This window comes from Homarus americanus, unplaced genomic scaffold (genome assembly GCF_018991925.1).
Source record: "Homarus americanus isolate GMGI-L3 unplaced genomic scaffold, GMGI_Hamer_2.0 scaffold2539, whole genome shotgun sequence".
Lineage (NCBI taxonomy): Eukaryota > Metazoa > Arthropoda > Malacostraca > Decapoda > Nephropidae > Homarus > Homarus americanus.
Window position 1 is genome coordinate 1,130,152 of NW_024725489.1, and position 16,881 is coordinate 1,147,032.

Genomic DNA, 16,881 nt, shown 5'->3' on the forward strand with positions numbered 1-16,881 from the left:
CATCCACTGCCCCTTCCACCCATCCACACACTGCCATCCACTCTGCCCCCTTCCATCCACCCACACACTGCCATCCACTGCCCCCTTCCACCCATCCACACACTGCCATCCACTGCCCCCTTCCACCATCCACACACTGCCATCCACTCACCCCTTCCATCCACCCACACACTGCCATCCACTCTGCCCCTTCCACCCATCCACACACTGCCATCCACCCCCCCCTTCCACCCATCCACACACTGCCATCCACCACCCCCTTCCACCCATCTACACACTGCCATCCACCTGCCCCCTTCCACCCATCCACACACTGCCATCCAATCGCCCTTCCACCCATCCACACACTGCCATCCACTCGCCCCTCCCCACCCATCCACCTGCCCCTTCCACCCACCCACACACTGCCATCCACTTGCCCCCTTCCACCCATCCACACACTGCCATCCACTCGCCCCCTTCCACCCATCCATAGCATCATTACTACACCGCGACTGTACCTGAACTAAACGCCTGCCACCAATGTGCTTGAATACCTCCCACGTAAATGTGAATAACAAAGTGTGAGGCCAGACATACTGCCTCACACGCCTGTTCTCACGCATTTGTGAATAAGTTACCCTTTATGTATAGAACTAAACAAATAATGTAAATGAAATACTGTGTAACTTTCAGTGCCATAATATCCTGACAACGGGGGTTAATTATTATGACCCTTTGTAAACCCTACTCTGTAATCCTTTTGCGCTACCGCTCACAGGATGAGTGTGGGGTGCACAATAAAGTAGCCGCTGCAAGCGGCAAAATCAAAATCAATGCCACCATCAACTCCTCAAACACACGGTGAAAAGTATTTTTAACTCAAAAAATCTTTTATGTAAATAAATCCTTGTAGCCAAAAATAGTCGAATCTAGTTTAAAGAAACATCCCACGAATTCAAAATGGCCGCCAATGTAAAATCCCACGAATTCAAAATGGCCGCCAATGTAAAATCCCCACGAATTCAAAATGGCCACCAATGTAAAATCCCACGAATTCAAAATGGCCGCCAATGTAAAATCCCACGAATTCAAAATGGCCGCCAATGTAAAATCCCCACGAATTCAAAATGGCCACCAGTGTAAACATTCCACCAGCTGATATTCTCGTCTTCTCTATTCATTTATCTCCGCGATACAATCTCTATTAATTACTGCGGCCGATACACCACTGTACATCTCTTTATTAATTAACTTTAATGGTAAAACTGTGTAGATCTGTTTATTAATTAATTCTGGGTATAAAAATGTAGTGGTGTGTCAGCTACAATCCCTCGCTCTTAATTACCTGGTGTGTGTGTGTGTGTGTGTGTGTGTGTGTGTGTGTGTGTGTGTGTGTGTGTGTATGGTGTGTGTGTGTGTATGTGTGTGTGTGTGCGTGCGTGTGTGTGTGTGTGTGTGTGGAAATTAATAGTAAGAGTTATGTATAAACGCCAACACAATATCCAAGTTATTAAGGACAATTTCGGTGTGTGTTTTTGTGTCTGTCTGTGTCTGTCTGTTGTTTGTGTCTGTCTGTTCGTGATCTCCGGGTACAGTTTTAAAGACAGAGAACTGCACCTTCGCCTAGATACACAGCCACCCCTTATTGAATGTGGAATTTTTGCGGTCAATCGCTCCCAAATATGAAAACCTCTTCATAAAAAACACATTGGGAGAGTCAGCCCTGCCCCCCCACAGGAATTTCCGGGTTAAGTTGCAGTTTTGTCATTGGTTAATACTCGGTGAAGTCTAAGAGCTTTTAACCAGCCCTAAAAACCCGGTTAATACCACTGAGTTCGACACAACAATTGAGATGACAACAACAGGTGATGGAACGTGACCTCGACAACACGACATAAACACAGGTGACATTACCAACATGAGGAACATTAATTACGTGTTATATAAAGACATGGTATATATGGGGTTTTGTTATACAGTGACACAGGAAGGACGTCTACTCTTTACTGCCGTCCTTCAAGTCCGTTCCACGCCGTCAATCCGTCGTGAGGTGACAACGATCAGTAGTGACCTTTGCTGGTGGTGGTGGTAGTAACTCAGCTATATGGTGTGATCGGGGTGTGACTGTCCATTATCAGCGGAAGTGGAAACATTAACCTCACAGTGTCCAGACAACATCCGTCGAGGAGCTTCAGTAGACGTACAGTATATATATGTATAATGACACACACTAACACAGCACCACACAACAGCATACAGCGGTAGACACAGCAGGCCGTCATTAGGTTCACAGCCTGAGGGGGAATCAATATCGGGATAGGGAAGATCTTAGTACTTTTATGGTCGAGCTGGCTTAAGGGAGAGCGTGTATCTCCTCTCACTGTCCCTTCTCCCTCACTCTCACAGCCCCTTCTCCCTCACTCTCACAGCCCCTTCTCCCTCACTCTCACAGCCCCTTCTCCCTCACTCTCACAGCCCCTTCTCCCTCACCCCCCCTCACAGCCCCTTCTCCTCACTCTCACAGCTTCCAGCCCCCTCCCACACCCACAGCACCTAGCCCCTCCTCCCCACACTCACAGCCCCTTCTCCCTCACTCTCACTGCCCCTTCTCCCTCACTCTCACAGCCCCTTCTCCCTCACTCTCACTGCCCCTTCTCCCTCACTCTCACAGCCCCTTCTCCCTCACTCTTCCACAGTCTCCCATCCCAGCCAGGCCAATACGACCATTCTACCTTTCCCACAACCATCAATCTCTCTCTACCTCATTACTTCTCTTGCTGTTATTGGCATCATCATCATCATTATTATTATTATCATTATTATTATCATTATTATTATTATTATTGTTATGTCCAGCCCTCAAAGTCACGTATGAAGACATGACATCATTTGCATACGACCTTCAACACGTCAATCATTGCTAGTGTTGGAAGGATCTCTCTCTCTCCTCTTCCTTTCACTCTACCTCTCTCCTTTCTCCACAAATCTCCACTCCTCTCCTTCCCTCCCCCCCCACACATTTTCTCTCCTCCTTCCCCACACCTCTCCCCTAAATAATCACTCAATCCTTACCATTTAATTATCACGATGACGGTACCACAAGGATAAATACGGCAGATTGGCTGACGTGTAAACAAGCCAAACAGAAGTCGGTTCCTCTGTCATAACGTATTGTCCCCCCTGTTTGGGTTTGTGTGTTTGTTTGTCAAGGTCACGTGTTGAGGTGATTATGACAGAGTTTTAATTGGGCGATGATTTTTAGTCCTTTGATAAGATAATTTTGTTGGGTGTTCACAGGGTTAGGTTAGGTTAGTTAGGGTAGGGTAGGTTAGTTAGTTAGGGTAGGGTAGGTTAGTTAGTTAGGGTAGGGTAGGTTGGGTTAGTTAGGGTAGGGTAGGTTAGTTAGTTAGGGTAGGGTAGGTTAGTTAGGGTAGGATTAGGAAATCGTTATGGGAGGGAAGGGTGGAGGGAACAGTGAAGGGTGGAGGGAACAGTGAAGGGTGGAGGGAACAGTGAAGGGTGGAGGGAACAGTGAAGGGTGGAGGGAAAAGTGAAGGGTGGAGGGAACAGTGAAGGGTGGAGGGTAAAACAGAGGGAAAGGTTAGATCACAGGTGTGGTTAAGACACAGGTGTAGTGAGGCAACAGATGACCAATATACAGGTGTGTGTGTGTGTGTGTGTGTTCAATAATAAAACATAACCAATATATCTCTCTGTCTGTCCATTATTCTCTCTCTCTCTTCCTTGCTGTCTCTCTCTCACCAACACAGACAGGCAGACAGAATGATACAGACGCAACCAGACAGACACACACACACACACACACACACAAAACTATAATTTATAAATACTTCCACAACTAATTACAATATTAATAAAGCTAATTAACATCTCAAAAGTTAAAATTATGTTTATCTTAATAACTATCAACACTCAATTCCTGACATATGTATACAAGTGTATATTTTAGTCCCCTGAGGAAAATATACATTGATGTATAGATAAATGTATACACGAGTACATAGATAAGAAAATATATACGTACAGTTTACCTTACATACATACATACATACATACATACATACATACATTCACACAGACATACATACATACATACACACAGACATACATGCACACAGTCACGCCGCCAGGAAGCCAATCTGACAGTAATCTCACCTTTTAATTAGCCTGTCATGGAGAGAGAGAGAGAGAGAGAGAGAGAGAGAGAGAGAGAGAGAGAGAGAGAGAGAGAGAGAGAGAGAGAGAGAGAGAGAGAGAGAGAGAGGGAGAGAGAGGGAGAGAGAGAGAGGAGAGAGAGAGAGAGAGAGAGAGAGAGAGAGAGAGAGAGAGAGAGAGAGAGAGAGAGAGATGAACTTACTTCTCATGACTGATACTGTACACCCTTTCCTCCTATTGTTACACTTGATAACAATTAATAACACAATAATAATTAGAGCGTCATTATCATCCCATTAAAAAAGTCTCAACACTTAGAAATAATTAAACGTTTTACACCATCCTCGAAAAAAAAATTCATACAATTGTAAGTCAGTAACAAAGAAAACGATCGTCCTAGGAAAAAAATTCATTAAAATACCCAACATCATTATAGGGAAAAAAATACTTAAGGTTTACTATGAAAATGACCGTCCTGGAAAAAAATATTAAATCAAATAACCAATATCGTCCTAGGAAAAAAGAAAGAGATAATAAAGGTTTGGAGTATAGTGTTTGATCTTGTTTTTCCCAGGAGGTTCGTCAACTTTTTTTTTTAAAGTGTGACCCTCCACGTGGAAGGTCAGAGGTTGTGTGTGTGTGTGTGTGTGTGTGTGAGTGTATGTGTGTGTGTGTGTGTGTGTTGGGTCTACTTTGCCATAATGACTTCAGAATATAATAACAATAGCAGCCACTGCCAAATACTAATAATACAATAATAATAATAATAATAATAATAATAATAACAATAATACTATCTTACCACCATCACCATTAAGTAGAGTGGGTCAAAACATTATCCCACGTCAGCATTAATATCCACAGGTAGGTCACGGGGCACCTTACCTACACACACTCACCTCAATTAATCTAACTTTCTATGTCAACCTTGAAGTTCCTCTCTAAAGCATATGACAACACTACTACTAGTACTACTACTAATACTAATAATAATAATAATGTTTACGATTATAAGTTAATAGTTTTCAGTCACCCCCCCCACACAGGCAGGAAGGGGAGGGTGAGATTGGTAATGAGAAAGGTGTTCAGTGAGCGGGAATCATCTCACCTGAGGCCACCAAAACGTATGCAACAGCCCAGTGATTGTCTGTCTGTCTGTCTATCTATCTATCTATCTATCTATCTGTCTGTCTGTCTATCTGTCACTAAATTCCCGTCGCCTGGGTCCTGTGTTTTGGTCACTCTCTGAGTCTCCAGAAGCCCTTAACAATTCCCAGAGGTAGCCCCCAAAAGTCCTTCCCAGACCTACCAGCTCACACTAACCCTTATCAGCCCCCACCAACCCACACTAGCCCCCACCAACCCACACTATCCCCCCACCAACCCACACTAGCCCCCATCAACCCACAGTAGCCCCCACCAGCCCCTGAGGTCATAACAGTAGGAAAATTATCAACAGGTCGACCCCATGAGCCACTTCAGATAGGTGACTGAAGGTTCATAATGATTCGTTCAGTATTTCAGCAATGGTTCGTTCACTCTGTACTTAGGTCTCATTCTTCACTCACACACACCCACACACACACACCCACCCACCTCCACACACCCACACCCACCAACACACACACACACCCACCCACCCACCTCTCCACACACACACACACCCACCACACCCACCCACACACACACCCACCCACACACAGTTATTTCATTATTTTACAACAATCTCTCTCTCTCTCATTATCAAATCATTCATCATAATTATATAACCATCAGCTAATCGGATATAATTAATTGGCTGTTATAATGTAATCGTCATGTGATTGGCCAATTAATCATGATTATTATTCCCTTTCCAATAACAGATATATTTTCTGATAGACAATTTATCTATTTGGTGATAGATAGATAGATAGATAAATATATAGATAGATAGATTCACTTAACACTCACTTATAAAGAGGCTCAAACTCGAATAAAAGTGAAACTGTGTAAGTATTTTTAAGTAACAGATACGGGGGGAGGGAGGTAGTGGTCGGTGTGACGAGGAATAGTAAACACGACTTAAGAAAATTATTAAAACAACTGTTGCCTCTATAGTAAGATTATCAGCATCACCTTTTACATAGTTCCCGGTCACGATAATTACTAAGACGATAAATCCCGGTCATAATAATTACTTAAACACAATAATAATGATAATCCACCGAAAACACACACACACACACACACACACACACACACACACACACACACACACACACACCAAAACACAGCAGTTGCCTTAAGAACATTTGAAATTATTATTAATTTCCTATAAGTTGTTTCATCTCTAATCCCTTTTCCAGACTTTCACCAACAATAGTAAATAATAATAACAATAATAACCACTTCAACAAACACAAGTAAACACAAACAAACACCTAGACCACAACCTCATGTTTTGAAAGTTTCTACCTGGGCAAGATCTCACCCGCGTGTTTTTTTTTTTTATAAAGCACAATTTTTTCCACAAGTATCAACACCCCAGCCAGTTAAAACACGTTTATTATATTGTCTTCTATGTCTCTTCTTACGATCGTGAAGGAGACACAGGAGAAATGATAATAATGGGAATAAACACAAGATAACACAAACAACACTAGTGGGTCACCTGGACACACACCTGGGCTCGTCTCGCCTCCACGCTGCGGAGTTCCCGACTGACCGTGTGTGTGAGAGGAGCGTACAGCGGCGTCCTTGCTATCAGCTCCCCAGCACTCGTATGACAGCTTTCAGCGTACCTCACAAACCCTCTCCCTCAAAACCCCCTCCCAATTCTATCCCCTTTACCCCTAACTACCCAATCTAGCCACTGATCTATCCCCTGATATTTACTCTAGCCCCTATCCCATCCCCTTGCCTGAAGTAACCAAAACTCGGCCCCCTATCCCTTCCCTCCTGTTCTTTCCCAAGCCTATTCTTTTGGTTCCTATCCCTCCTCCTGTCCCTTTAAGTACCTCTCCTACCTCTTATCTCCTTCCTTCACTCCTACTCCCCCCCTACCTTCCTCAATCCTCCTCTTCCTCTTATCCTCCCTCCCTCCTATCCTTGCAGTACCTCTCCTGCCTCTTCTCTCCCTCCTTCTCTAACTCCTCCTATCCTCCCTCCATCCCTTCTTCTGCTCCATCTATCCCCCATCCTCTCCCAACACACAGCCAACAGAACCAGTACCTCCCTCCTCCCCCAACCAGTGCCCCGTGGTGTTCAACTTTCATTCTTCCCTCCCTCTCTCCCTACCTCCCTATATCGCTCATCTCCTTCTCTTCTCGCCTCCTTCCCTCTTTCTCACCTCCGTCTCCCTGTCCCTCCCCCATCTCCTTCTCTCCCTCCGCTTCCCTCTCCTCCCTCCTTCCCTCCCGGCCACTCCTCTAATAGCGTCACCTTCCGAGCCTCAGTTTTCATATAGTCTGCCCTGGAGAAATTAATAAATATATGAAACAGAAAGAAAACGTTTATCGGTGTTTACAATGAACGAATAAACAACAACATCGTATAAATAATGAAACGTTGATGGTGAACGTTTGAACATGAGGAATCAAAACATTAGATGGATGGATGGATGGATGGATGGATGGATGGATGGATGGATGGGTGGGTGGGTAGGTGAGTGGATGGATGGATGGATGGATGAGTGGATGGGTGGGTGGATGGGTGGGTGGGTAGGTGAGTGGATGGATGGATACGTTTGTCAATACTTAGTACTTAGAAGAAAACAAACAGTGACAATAAAGTGTGTGAAAGAGAGAGAGAGAGAGAGACAGGTGCCCAGTGTTACCTGAGTCAAGTGTTTACAATAGCTGGACACAAGACACGATGACGGTGGTGTTGTGTGACTAGTGTTGTTGAGTGGGGAGAGGGGGGTAGGGGGGTAGGAAGGAGGGGGGGGTAGGGGGGAGGGGAGAGGGGGAGGAGGTATTGAGGTACATTACTTCAATTAACATTAGTAACCAATAATGCCCAGATAGAATACAAAAGCAGAGGGACCCTCCTGGGCCTCCATATATCCACGACAGGTTACTCCCATCATGTCCACAGCAGGAAGGACATGGCAAGAAGGAGAGCTGAGAAAACCATACCGCCTTAAAGCTCTTCCTGAGAAAATAAAACTCCGTCTGGTGACATCATTTATCACACCGATATTAACTTACCCAGCAGTACCTCTTCATACTATGAGCACCACTCAAATATTAAAATTACAGGTGGTCCAAAATGAAGCCCTAAGATTCGTCACAGGTGAAAGATACCCCTTCACCAGAACCACAGCCGAGATACACAGAGACCTGAGAATAAAACCCATCAACCAGCAGCTGCACACCCTGGCCAGCAGAATCTGGCCAAAGATAGAACGATCAGAGCAAAAACTCCTTCAAAGACCCCCACCAGATAACGACAACAACCATACATGGTTCCCAAAAAGTTGCCAAATCTCAAAAGGTCCATTACCACCCCCGATCTATACGGCCAGGCAATAGACAACCTCCCTAGACCAGCATCTGCCAGTAGGGTCGGCGAAATATGAAATATGGCCCCCAAAACACCCATTTATGGGACAGGGTAGGCTGTCTAGTGCCTGTACCGACAGACAATAACTAACCCATGACACAACCCTAACGCACCATTAGCTTAGCTAGGCGGTCAGCCCGCCCTCTCTTACCTCTTCCTAAATTTCTTCAATTTCCGAACTATAACTTCCTTCCCCCACCTCTAATCTTCTTTCACCCCTCCTTTCTCTACCAAAAAAAAGGGGAAAGAGTAGAGGAGAGATGTCTGACTTTGCTTTGGGAACGAAAAAAAAAACATTAAATAAAAGATAATCTTTCCTTTTCGATAGTATTTCTTCCTTTTGCTACACCTTGTACTGCTGATGTGGGTTTGTCTCTCAAGGCTGCTGTGTACTGCTCTTAGGTTAGGTTAGGTCAAGCTAATGGCCAACGACCCACACCACTCGAAATGCCCTGAACAAAAGTACCAAAGTGCCCCAGGACCTATGGCTCACCTCACCTCACCTCACTTCACTTCACTTCACTTCACTTCAACTCATCTTCACCTCACTTCACTACACAACGGTGCCCACCATAATGCAAACGGGACTGACTGGTTGTGAACACGTGCCAGCCAAGAGCAGATTGGGTGGGTGGTGGTGGGCGGGTGTAGGGTGGGTGGTGGTGGATGGATGCAGGTCGAGTGGTGGGTGGGTGTAGAGTGGGTCGTGGTGGACGGGTATAGGGCGGGTGCCGGGGTGGCTAAAGGAAGGGTGGTGGTGGGTGTATAGGAGGGTGGGTGTAAGATGGGTGTAGGGCGGGTGTACAGCAGGGTGGGTGGGTGGGTATGGGCGGGCACACTCGGCCAGGAAGAAAGCAGAGTAAGTTGTTAAGCCATCGACCTGTACAACATCGCCTCGGGTGAGAAAGTTTCCTTGTCTAATGTTAAGAGGCGTCCACCAGGGCGGGGTGTTGGAGCCTACATCATAACCTAACCTAACCTAACCTAACCTAACTTACAAACCAAACCTTTAACACAACCCGTAAATAATAAGAAAACAATAAACTTTTAATTAAACCAGAGTAAACAACAACAATAATAAAAATAATAATAATAATAATAATAATAATAATAATAATTATGCAACTTTACAGAAGGAAATGGTAAGATGCCTTTTATATGACTTATTTTATCACACACACACACACACACACACACACACACACACACACACACACCACCCACAATAAACTTCACCACCTGACATTTAAGGCCAGGTAGAACGGGCTCAACATTCCTACCTCGAATTCTTTTCCCAGTATAGACAACATCTCACCTCTCTCTATCTCTCTCACTCTCTCCTTCCTCCCTTTCCATTCTTCTCTCTCTTCTTCCTTTCCCTCTTCCCTCACTCAAAACGTCGAGTCTAATTCCCTTTCATCTCGTTATTTAATTGAAACTGTACCTTAATAATAATAATAATAATAATAATAATAATAATAATAATAATAATAATATAAAACAACAAAAACAATAATAATAATAATATAAAAAACAACAACAACAATTACAATAATAATATTAATTTAAAAAAATAACAACAACAATAATAACAATAATAATAATAATAAGAAGAAGAAGAATAATGATACTACTACTACTACTACTACTACTACTAATAATAATAATAATAATAATAATCGAATACGCTAGATAGCCTCAAACATAGGTTGAATGAATATATGAGCAATAGGGGTTGGGTGTGAACGGGACTGCCCAGTATGGGCCAATAGGCCCGTTGCAGTTTCCTCCATTCTTATGTTCTTATATTAATGACGTTACGTACGTACCACAGGACAGACAGCGGCGTGAATGTCATGGAAGGAATGTGTCGCCAACCGTCCTGGGGAAAGATATTTAGGTCCACGCATGGAGCTAATTTCAGACGGGCCAAGACGCGCCAGGTACTGTAGGCCAGCCTCAACCTTCACTACTGTGTTAGGTACAACATTAGTGAATTAAACAGGTGTGTCCATGAAACAGGTGTTCATGACAGGCGTGTTCTTACGACAGGCGTGTTCTTACGACAGCTGCAGTTGCATTAATGATCTTGCAACACCTCTACTAGCCTTCCCTCACCTAGTACTGACCTAAATTTACCTGCGTACGATAACATAACCGGCATTACTATCGTACTCATGGTGTTATTGTACTCAAGGTTCTGATACATCACACTCTAGGGAATAAGTAACAAATGTACTGAACTCCTCGTACTCAAGGGGTTGTCATGGTACTCAGGGGCTTGTCATAGTACTCAGGGTATTGTTAATGCACTGAGGAGGTTGACATAGCACCGAGGAGGTCGACATAGTACTCAAAAGGTTAACAAGGTAAACAAAAATGCATTTATCCATAACACGACCCAGAAAAAGTTGGTGAGTGAGGTGAACTTTGGGTCGAGGAAGTTGTCAAACCAGACAAACAACTTTCTTACTTTAGTCTAAGTAGTTGTTGTGTGACGGCTGGGCGGTAGAAAGTTGTTTGGGATCACCTATAGAATATCCATCCCTAGGTTAGGTTAGTTAATATTTAGGTGAAATAAGCTGGGGTGGTGATTCTTCAGGTGATGACGTATTATGGCGCTATATAAAAATTACCATCGTTAGCCATAACTCCTCTTACGCCCTCCTCATCTACAAGTCAGTGTACGTTTTCTATGAGAGGTTTGGTCACGAAGCCACAATAACTTCCACCTTTTACTAACCTTCAGAAGCCCAATGAGTGTTTTCAGATGTTGTTGCCTCTATCATAATCTCAAGGGGATGTAGCTCAGATGGTAGAGCGCTCGCTTAGCATGTGAGAGGTACGGGGATCGATACCCCGCATCTCCAAGTAACATTTTGTCAGTAGTTGGTGACTGTAGCTACGAAGCTGAAGTCTGAAAAATTATAATAATTGCACTAGAAGTGAAAGTAATTACTCCTAACACCGTCTAGTCAAATTTACAACGAATACAATTTATCATAACCAGATAAGCTGAGGATTTACACACCTCAGCTTATTTCACCTGAGGCTTAACCAACCTATCCTAACCTAATCTAATTGAACCCAACGCTAACTTAACCCAATGTAACCTAACTTAACCCCCCAGGTAGCAGTAGAGTGTTCAATCATCAGGTGAAATAAGCTGGGGCGTCTAATTTTCAGGTGATCCAAACTCCAAAGTATATTATTAATCAACACTTAAGAGATAAGAACTGTATTTATCTTGTGTCAAATTTCATTAATTAGAAAAAAATGATCCATGATATTGGCTTAAATACCTGATAAATTCGCCAGAAGAATCTCCGCCCCAGCTTATATCACCTGAAGATTAATTAACCATCCTAATACTATTTACGAGGATGAGGTTAGGTTAGATTACCGTAGGTCAGGTTAGGTTAGCATTAGGGTAGTTAGGGTAGGTTAGGTTAGGATAGGTTAGGTTAGGATAGGTTAGGTTAGGTTAGCATTAGGGTAGTTAGGGTAGGTTAGGTTAGGATAGGTTAGGTTAGGTTAGCATTAGGGTCGTTATGGTAGGTTCGGTTAGGATAGGTTAGGTTAGGATAGGACGTTTAATTGACTGGAGAGTAAAGAATTTGAAGCGTTGATAATCCCACGTTACAGGCACCATTCATTCTCTCCATACTCACTCAGGACATGAAGACTACTCTGTTATTATACTGGTTAACGATATATTACCAGGGGATGTAGCTCAGATGGTAGAGCGCTCGCTTAGCATGTGAGAGGTACGGGGATCGATACCCCGCATCTCCAAGTCGATTATATTTAGTTAAGTAGTGATCCACCAAGTATAGACAACGGTGCAATATATCGGTCTTATTGATAGAAAGATTCATACACATAAATGTGTAGCTCCAAAGATAGATCATACATAGATATTCAATAAAATAAACAAAGTTTGCATTGATTCAGTATATCAACAATGTACAGTTGGGGACTTTTCCAACTGCTACACCCAGCATCATCAATCTGCCCTCCCCAAGAGGTGTGAACCCAGAGAGTATCGATTAGTGAATTCGAGGCATCCAAAACAAAAATTATGCTTAGAATATATTACTGTACACCAGGGTGGTATTCCCGCCTTGTGCTACAGATCTGAGCAATATATATTCATATATTTTCTGTACAACTCTCCTATAATCTAGGGGACCGGCTGAAGTCTCAATATGGATGCATTTGATTCTATTTACTGCCTCCATTGGTTATATACAGCACCTTCTTAATCAATGTAAACTTGTTAAACGATTCCACTGTATATCTATCTAACTTATTCTGACTACAACACCATTAAAACGGTATATAACTAATAACTAGTTTGTTTGTTAACGCCCCGCTGCACCTCGCTCGCCTTCAGATGTGAAAGTGGACAACCACTTCTTTATTCTGTACGATGACTCGTCAGTAACCAGGGGATGTAGCTCAGATGGTAGAGCGCTCGCTTAGCATGTGAGAGGTACGGGGATCGATACCCCGCATCTCCAAATAACATTTTCTCAGCAGTTGATGGTTGGTGACCAATTGTGGAACTGGTCTGAAAAATAATGATAATTTCAGTAGAGATGAAAGTAATTACTCCTAACACTCTGTAGTCAAACGTTCCCACTAATATAACTTGCCATAAATGGATCACCTGAAAATTTAGACATCTAACTTATTTAATTCACCTCAGGAACTGTAACGCTAACTTAATCTAACCTCACCTAACGATCTTTGTTTAAATTAGGTTATACACCATTATGTCACACAATGAGTTCTATGACACATCGGCTGCCCGACACTGATCATCCGGCTGCCTGACAGATCATCCGGCTGCCTGACACACTTCCATTCTGAGTCGGATCTGTGTGAGAGAAAGAGAGAATAAAATTATATAGTTTCCATTTTTCCATTTTCTTTTAGACTACTGTATCATCAAAGAGAAGGGGCGAGGAGAACCTGAAATAATTCTGGAATATGTTCACTCACATCGCGTCGTCTTCACCTGTGATCAAACAGTTAACCTCCTGGCCGGTGGGTCATTTAGCATCTGTTTTGCAAATCATCTTTCAATCAGCAATAAAAACACCATTGAAATCAATAAAAATAATAATCAGAAACATAACTATCAAAACGGATCACCTGATGAATCTCCCCCCATCAGAACAGGTATCATAAATAGGGGTTAAATGTTTGAATATAATACAAAATATTACTTGGAGATGCGGGGTATCGATCCCCGTACCTCTCACATGCTAAGCGAGCGCTCTACCATCTGAGCTACATCCCCTGAAGGACATTTCGAGGTAAATATGTTACTAAATACACCTTTGACAATATCTTACTCGTGCCATCGAAGAACACAGTCTACTAACAGAAAACTTTCAGAGCTACAGTATATTAGTGTGAGAAAACGAAGGTTGTTTTTAGGGCAGCCTTGTGTATTTTGGTGCAGGGGGGACGGTAATGTTTCTATAGTACCTTCATCTAAACAGAGAGATATTGACGATTAAAGTTGACATACCAGTTCTCATTAGTTCAACTTGTTCAATAACGATATAAATAGACAAAAGGTTACCAGCATAGAGTAGTGTGCGTTATTATCAGTCTCTTTAAGAAAAAAACTATAAAATAATACTTATAACACCTGAACAATCTCCCCCGAGCAGTACCTGGAGTGTGGATACTTCTGGTGACCCGAAAACTTGTGTGTGATTTTTACCTCTCGAACATTGACAGTTTGGAGGAATTAGATCTTTCCTACGAGGTGTTGCTGCCCTGTTACCTGTGGAGCTGGCCAGCGTAGTGACCCTGACGCTAAGCCACTTACCCAATGAAATGTCCATGCAAACTGTAAATAACTGAATAACACTGCAACTTAACCGAACCGAAGAACACAAACCTAACCTAATCTAACTTTACCTAGCGATTTTTCTTTGACGACGATGGGTTAATCCTTTTGGAGACGATGATTTAACTCTTTGAGGACGATGACTTAACTCTTTGAGGACGATGATTTAACTCTTTGAGGACGATGATTTAACTCTTTGAGGACGATGATTTAACTCTTTGAGGACGATGATTTAACCCTTTGAGGACGATGATTTAACTCTTTGAGGACGATGATTTAACTCTTTGAGGACGATGATTTAACCCTTTGATGACGATGATTTAACCCTTTTAATTTAACCCTTTGAGGACGATGATTTAACCCTTTGAGGACGATGATTTAACCCTTTGATGACGATGATTTAACTCTTTGAGGACGATGATTTAACTCTTTGAGGACGATGATTTAACCCTTTGAGGACGATGATTTAACCCTTTGATGACGATGATTTAACTCTTTGAGGACGATGATTTAACTCTTTGAGGACGATGATTTAACCCTTTGAGGACGATGATTTAACTCTTTGAGGACGATGATTTAATTCTTTGAGGACGATGATTTAACCCTTTGAGGACGATGATTTAACTCATTGAGGACGATGATTTAACTCTTTGAGGACGATGATTTAACCCTTTGAGGACGATGATTTAACTCTTTGAGGACGATGATTTAACCCTTTGAGGACGATGATTTAACTCTTTGAGAACGATGATTTAACCCTTTGAGGACGATGATTTAATTCTTTGAGGACGATGATTTAACCCTTTGAGGACGATGATTTAACTCTTTGAGGACGATGATTTAACTCTTTGAGGACGATGATTTAACCCTTTGAGGACGATGATTTAACTCTTTGAGGACGATGATTTAACCCTTTGAGGACGATGATTTAACCCTTCAGTTCAATTAAATTCGTATAACTATGGACACAGCGCCCCCTGCACCAAAATACACGAGGCTGGCTTAAACAACCCTCATTTTCTCTTATAACCATCATAGCTCTGAAGGTTTTCTGTAAATAGACGTTGTTCCTTGATGACTTGGCTAAGAATACTTTCTCAGGCGAGTCAATAAGGTGTAGTAAGTAACCTGTTTACCACATATTACACGGGGGTGTAGCTCAAATGGTAGAGCGCTCGCTTAGCATGTGAGAGGTACGGGGATCGATACCCCGCATCTCCAGCAATTTTTATAGATTTGATAATAAAATATTATATATATGTACTGAGCTACCCATCTACCTAATTTTTCACCTACCCGTCTATCTGCCAGCTACATCACATAGTTACCACACACATGCCAGTCATTTAATCTCCCCAATATTTACGACACTTTGTTCAGTCTTAATGAATGTTTGTTATCACAGCTGATGACGTCAACCTGCTGTGTTGAGAGAGTATATGTCATATACTCTATGATATGTTTTGTTGACGCCAGAGAGAGAGAGAGAGAGAGAGAGAGAGAGAGAGAGAGAGAGAGAGAGAGAGAGGGAGAGAGAGAGAGGGGAGGGAAGAGGGAGGAGAGGGGAGAGGAGACAGGAAAAGAGAGAGAGGAGAGAGAGAGAGAGAGAGAGAGAGAGAGAGAGAGAGAGAGAGAGAGAGAGGCGTAGGAGAATGGAGGGAAGTAGGGGGGGGGTGTGGCAGTGTGGCACGTCTAGTGTGGCACATGGGTCTGGTGACCCATGTGCCAGACATACTCTCAGACACCCTTGCACATATACACGTAATACACCCATCTATGTCTCCATTATACATACATACGTACCTGTGTGAATATAAACTAACACACACACACGCACACACACACACTACAAACAAAATAGTCCAGACACGATTTATAAATACCCACGCCACGCTAAGGTTTCCGCCACACTAAGAGACACACGTGGGACATATTTACCAGGTATTTGTAAACAACTAATATGGCCGCCTGCAGGATATAGATGAGAATAATTACTCTTAGTAGTACCTTATTTATTTACCTACTTGGGTCTTCCCTTTAACCCCCTTCCCTTTCCTTTACCTCCCCTTTAACCCTTTAACCCCTTTCTTTTAACCCATTAACCCCTTCCCTTTACCCTTTAAACACTTCTCTTTACCCTTTAACCTTCCGTTATCCTTTTTAACCCCTTCCCTTTACCCTTTAACACCTTCCATACCTTTCTTTTCCCCTTTAACCTTCCCTTTACCCTTTAACCCCTTCCACTTACCGCTTTCTTTCCCCTTTTAACACCATCCCTTTACTCCATTAACCCTTCTCTTTACCCATTT

General features: G+C 42.8%; 1 protein-coding gene and 5 non-coding genes across 7 annotated transcripts in view; 4 read left to right on the forward strand and 2 right to left on the reverse strand.

Moving 5' to 3' along the window:
• LOC121864936 (glutamyl aminopeptidase-like) overlaps window positions 1-6,918 on the reverse strand; it is a 26,904-nt gene extending 19,986 nt beyond the window's left edge. The window contains exon 1 of one of the 2 annotated variants that reach the window (XM_042364148.1): window positions 6,824-6,918. The gene's annotated coding sequence lies outside the window, so the exon portion shown is untranslated. Of the gene's footprint in view, window positions 1-6,811 lie in introns of both variants that reach the window. The other variant, XM_042364147.1, reaches the window with a different exon arrangement.
• A 4,582-nt stretch (window positions 6,919-11,500) lies between these two features.
• Window positions 11,501-11,573, forward strand: Trnaa-agc. The gene has a single exon. It is a non-coding gene; the product is annotated as a tRNA-Ala (tRNA).
• An 852-nt stretch (window positions 11,574-12,425) lies between these two features.
• Window positions 12,426-12,498, forward strand: Trnaa-agc. The gene has a single exon. It is a non-coding gene; the product is annotated as a tRNA-Ala (tRNA).
• A 655-nt stretch (window positions 12,499-13,153) lies between these two features.
• Trnaa-agc lies at window positions 13,154-13,226 on the forward strand. Its single transcript has one exon. It is a non-coding gene; the product is annotated as a tRNA-Ala (tRNA).
• Window positions 13,227-13,938: 712 nt separating this feature from the next.
• On the reverse strand, window positions 13,939-14,011 carry Trnaa-agc. The gene has a single exon. It is a non-coding gene; the product is annotated as a tRNA-Ala (tRNA).
• A 1,709-nt stretch (window positions 14,012-15,720) lies between these two features.
• On the forward strand, window positions 15,721-15,793 carry Trnaa-agc. Its single transcript has one exon. It is a non-coding gene; the product is annotated as a tRNA-Ala (tRNA).
• Window positions 15,794-16,881: the final 1,088 nt, after the last annotated feature.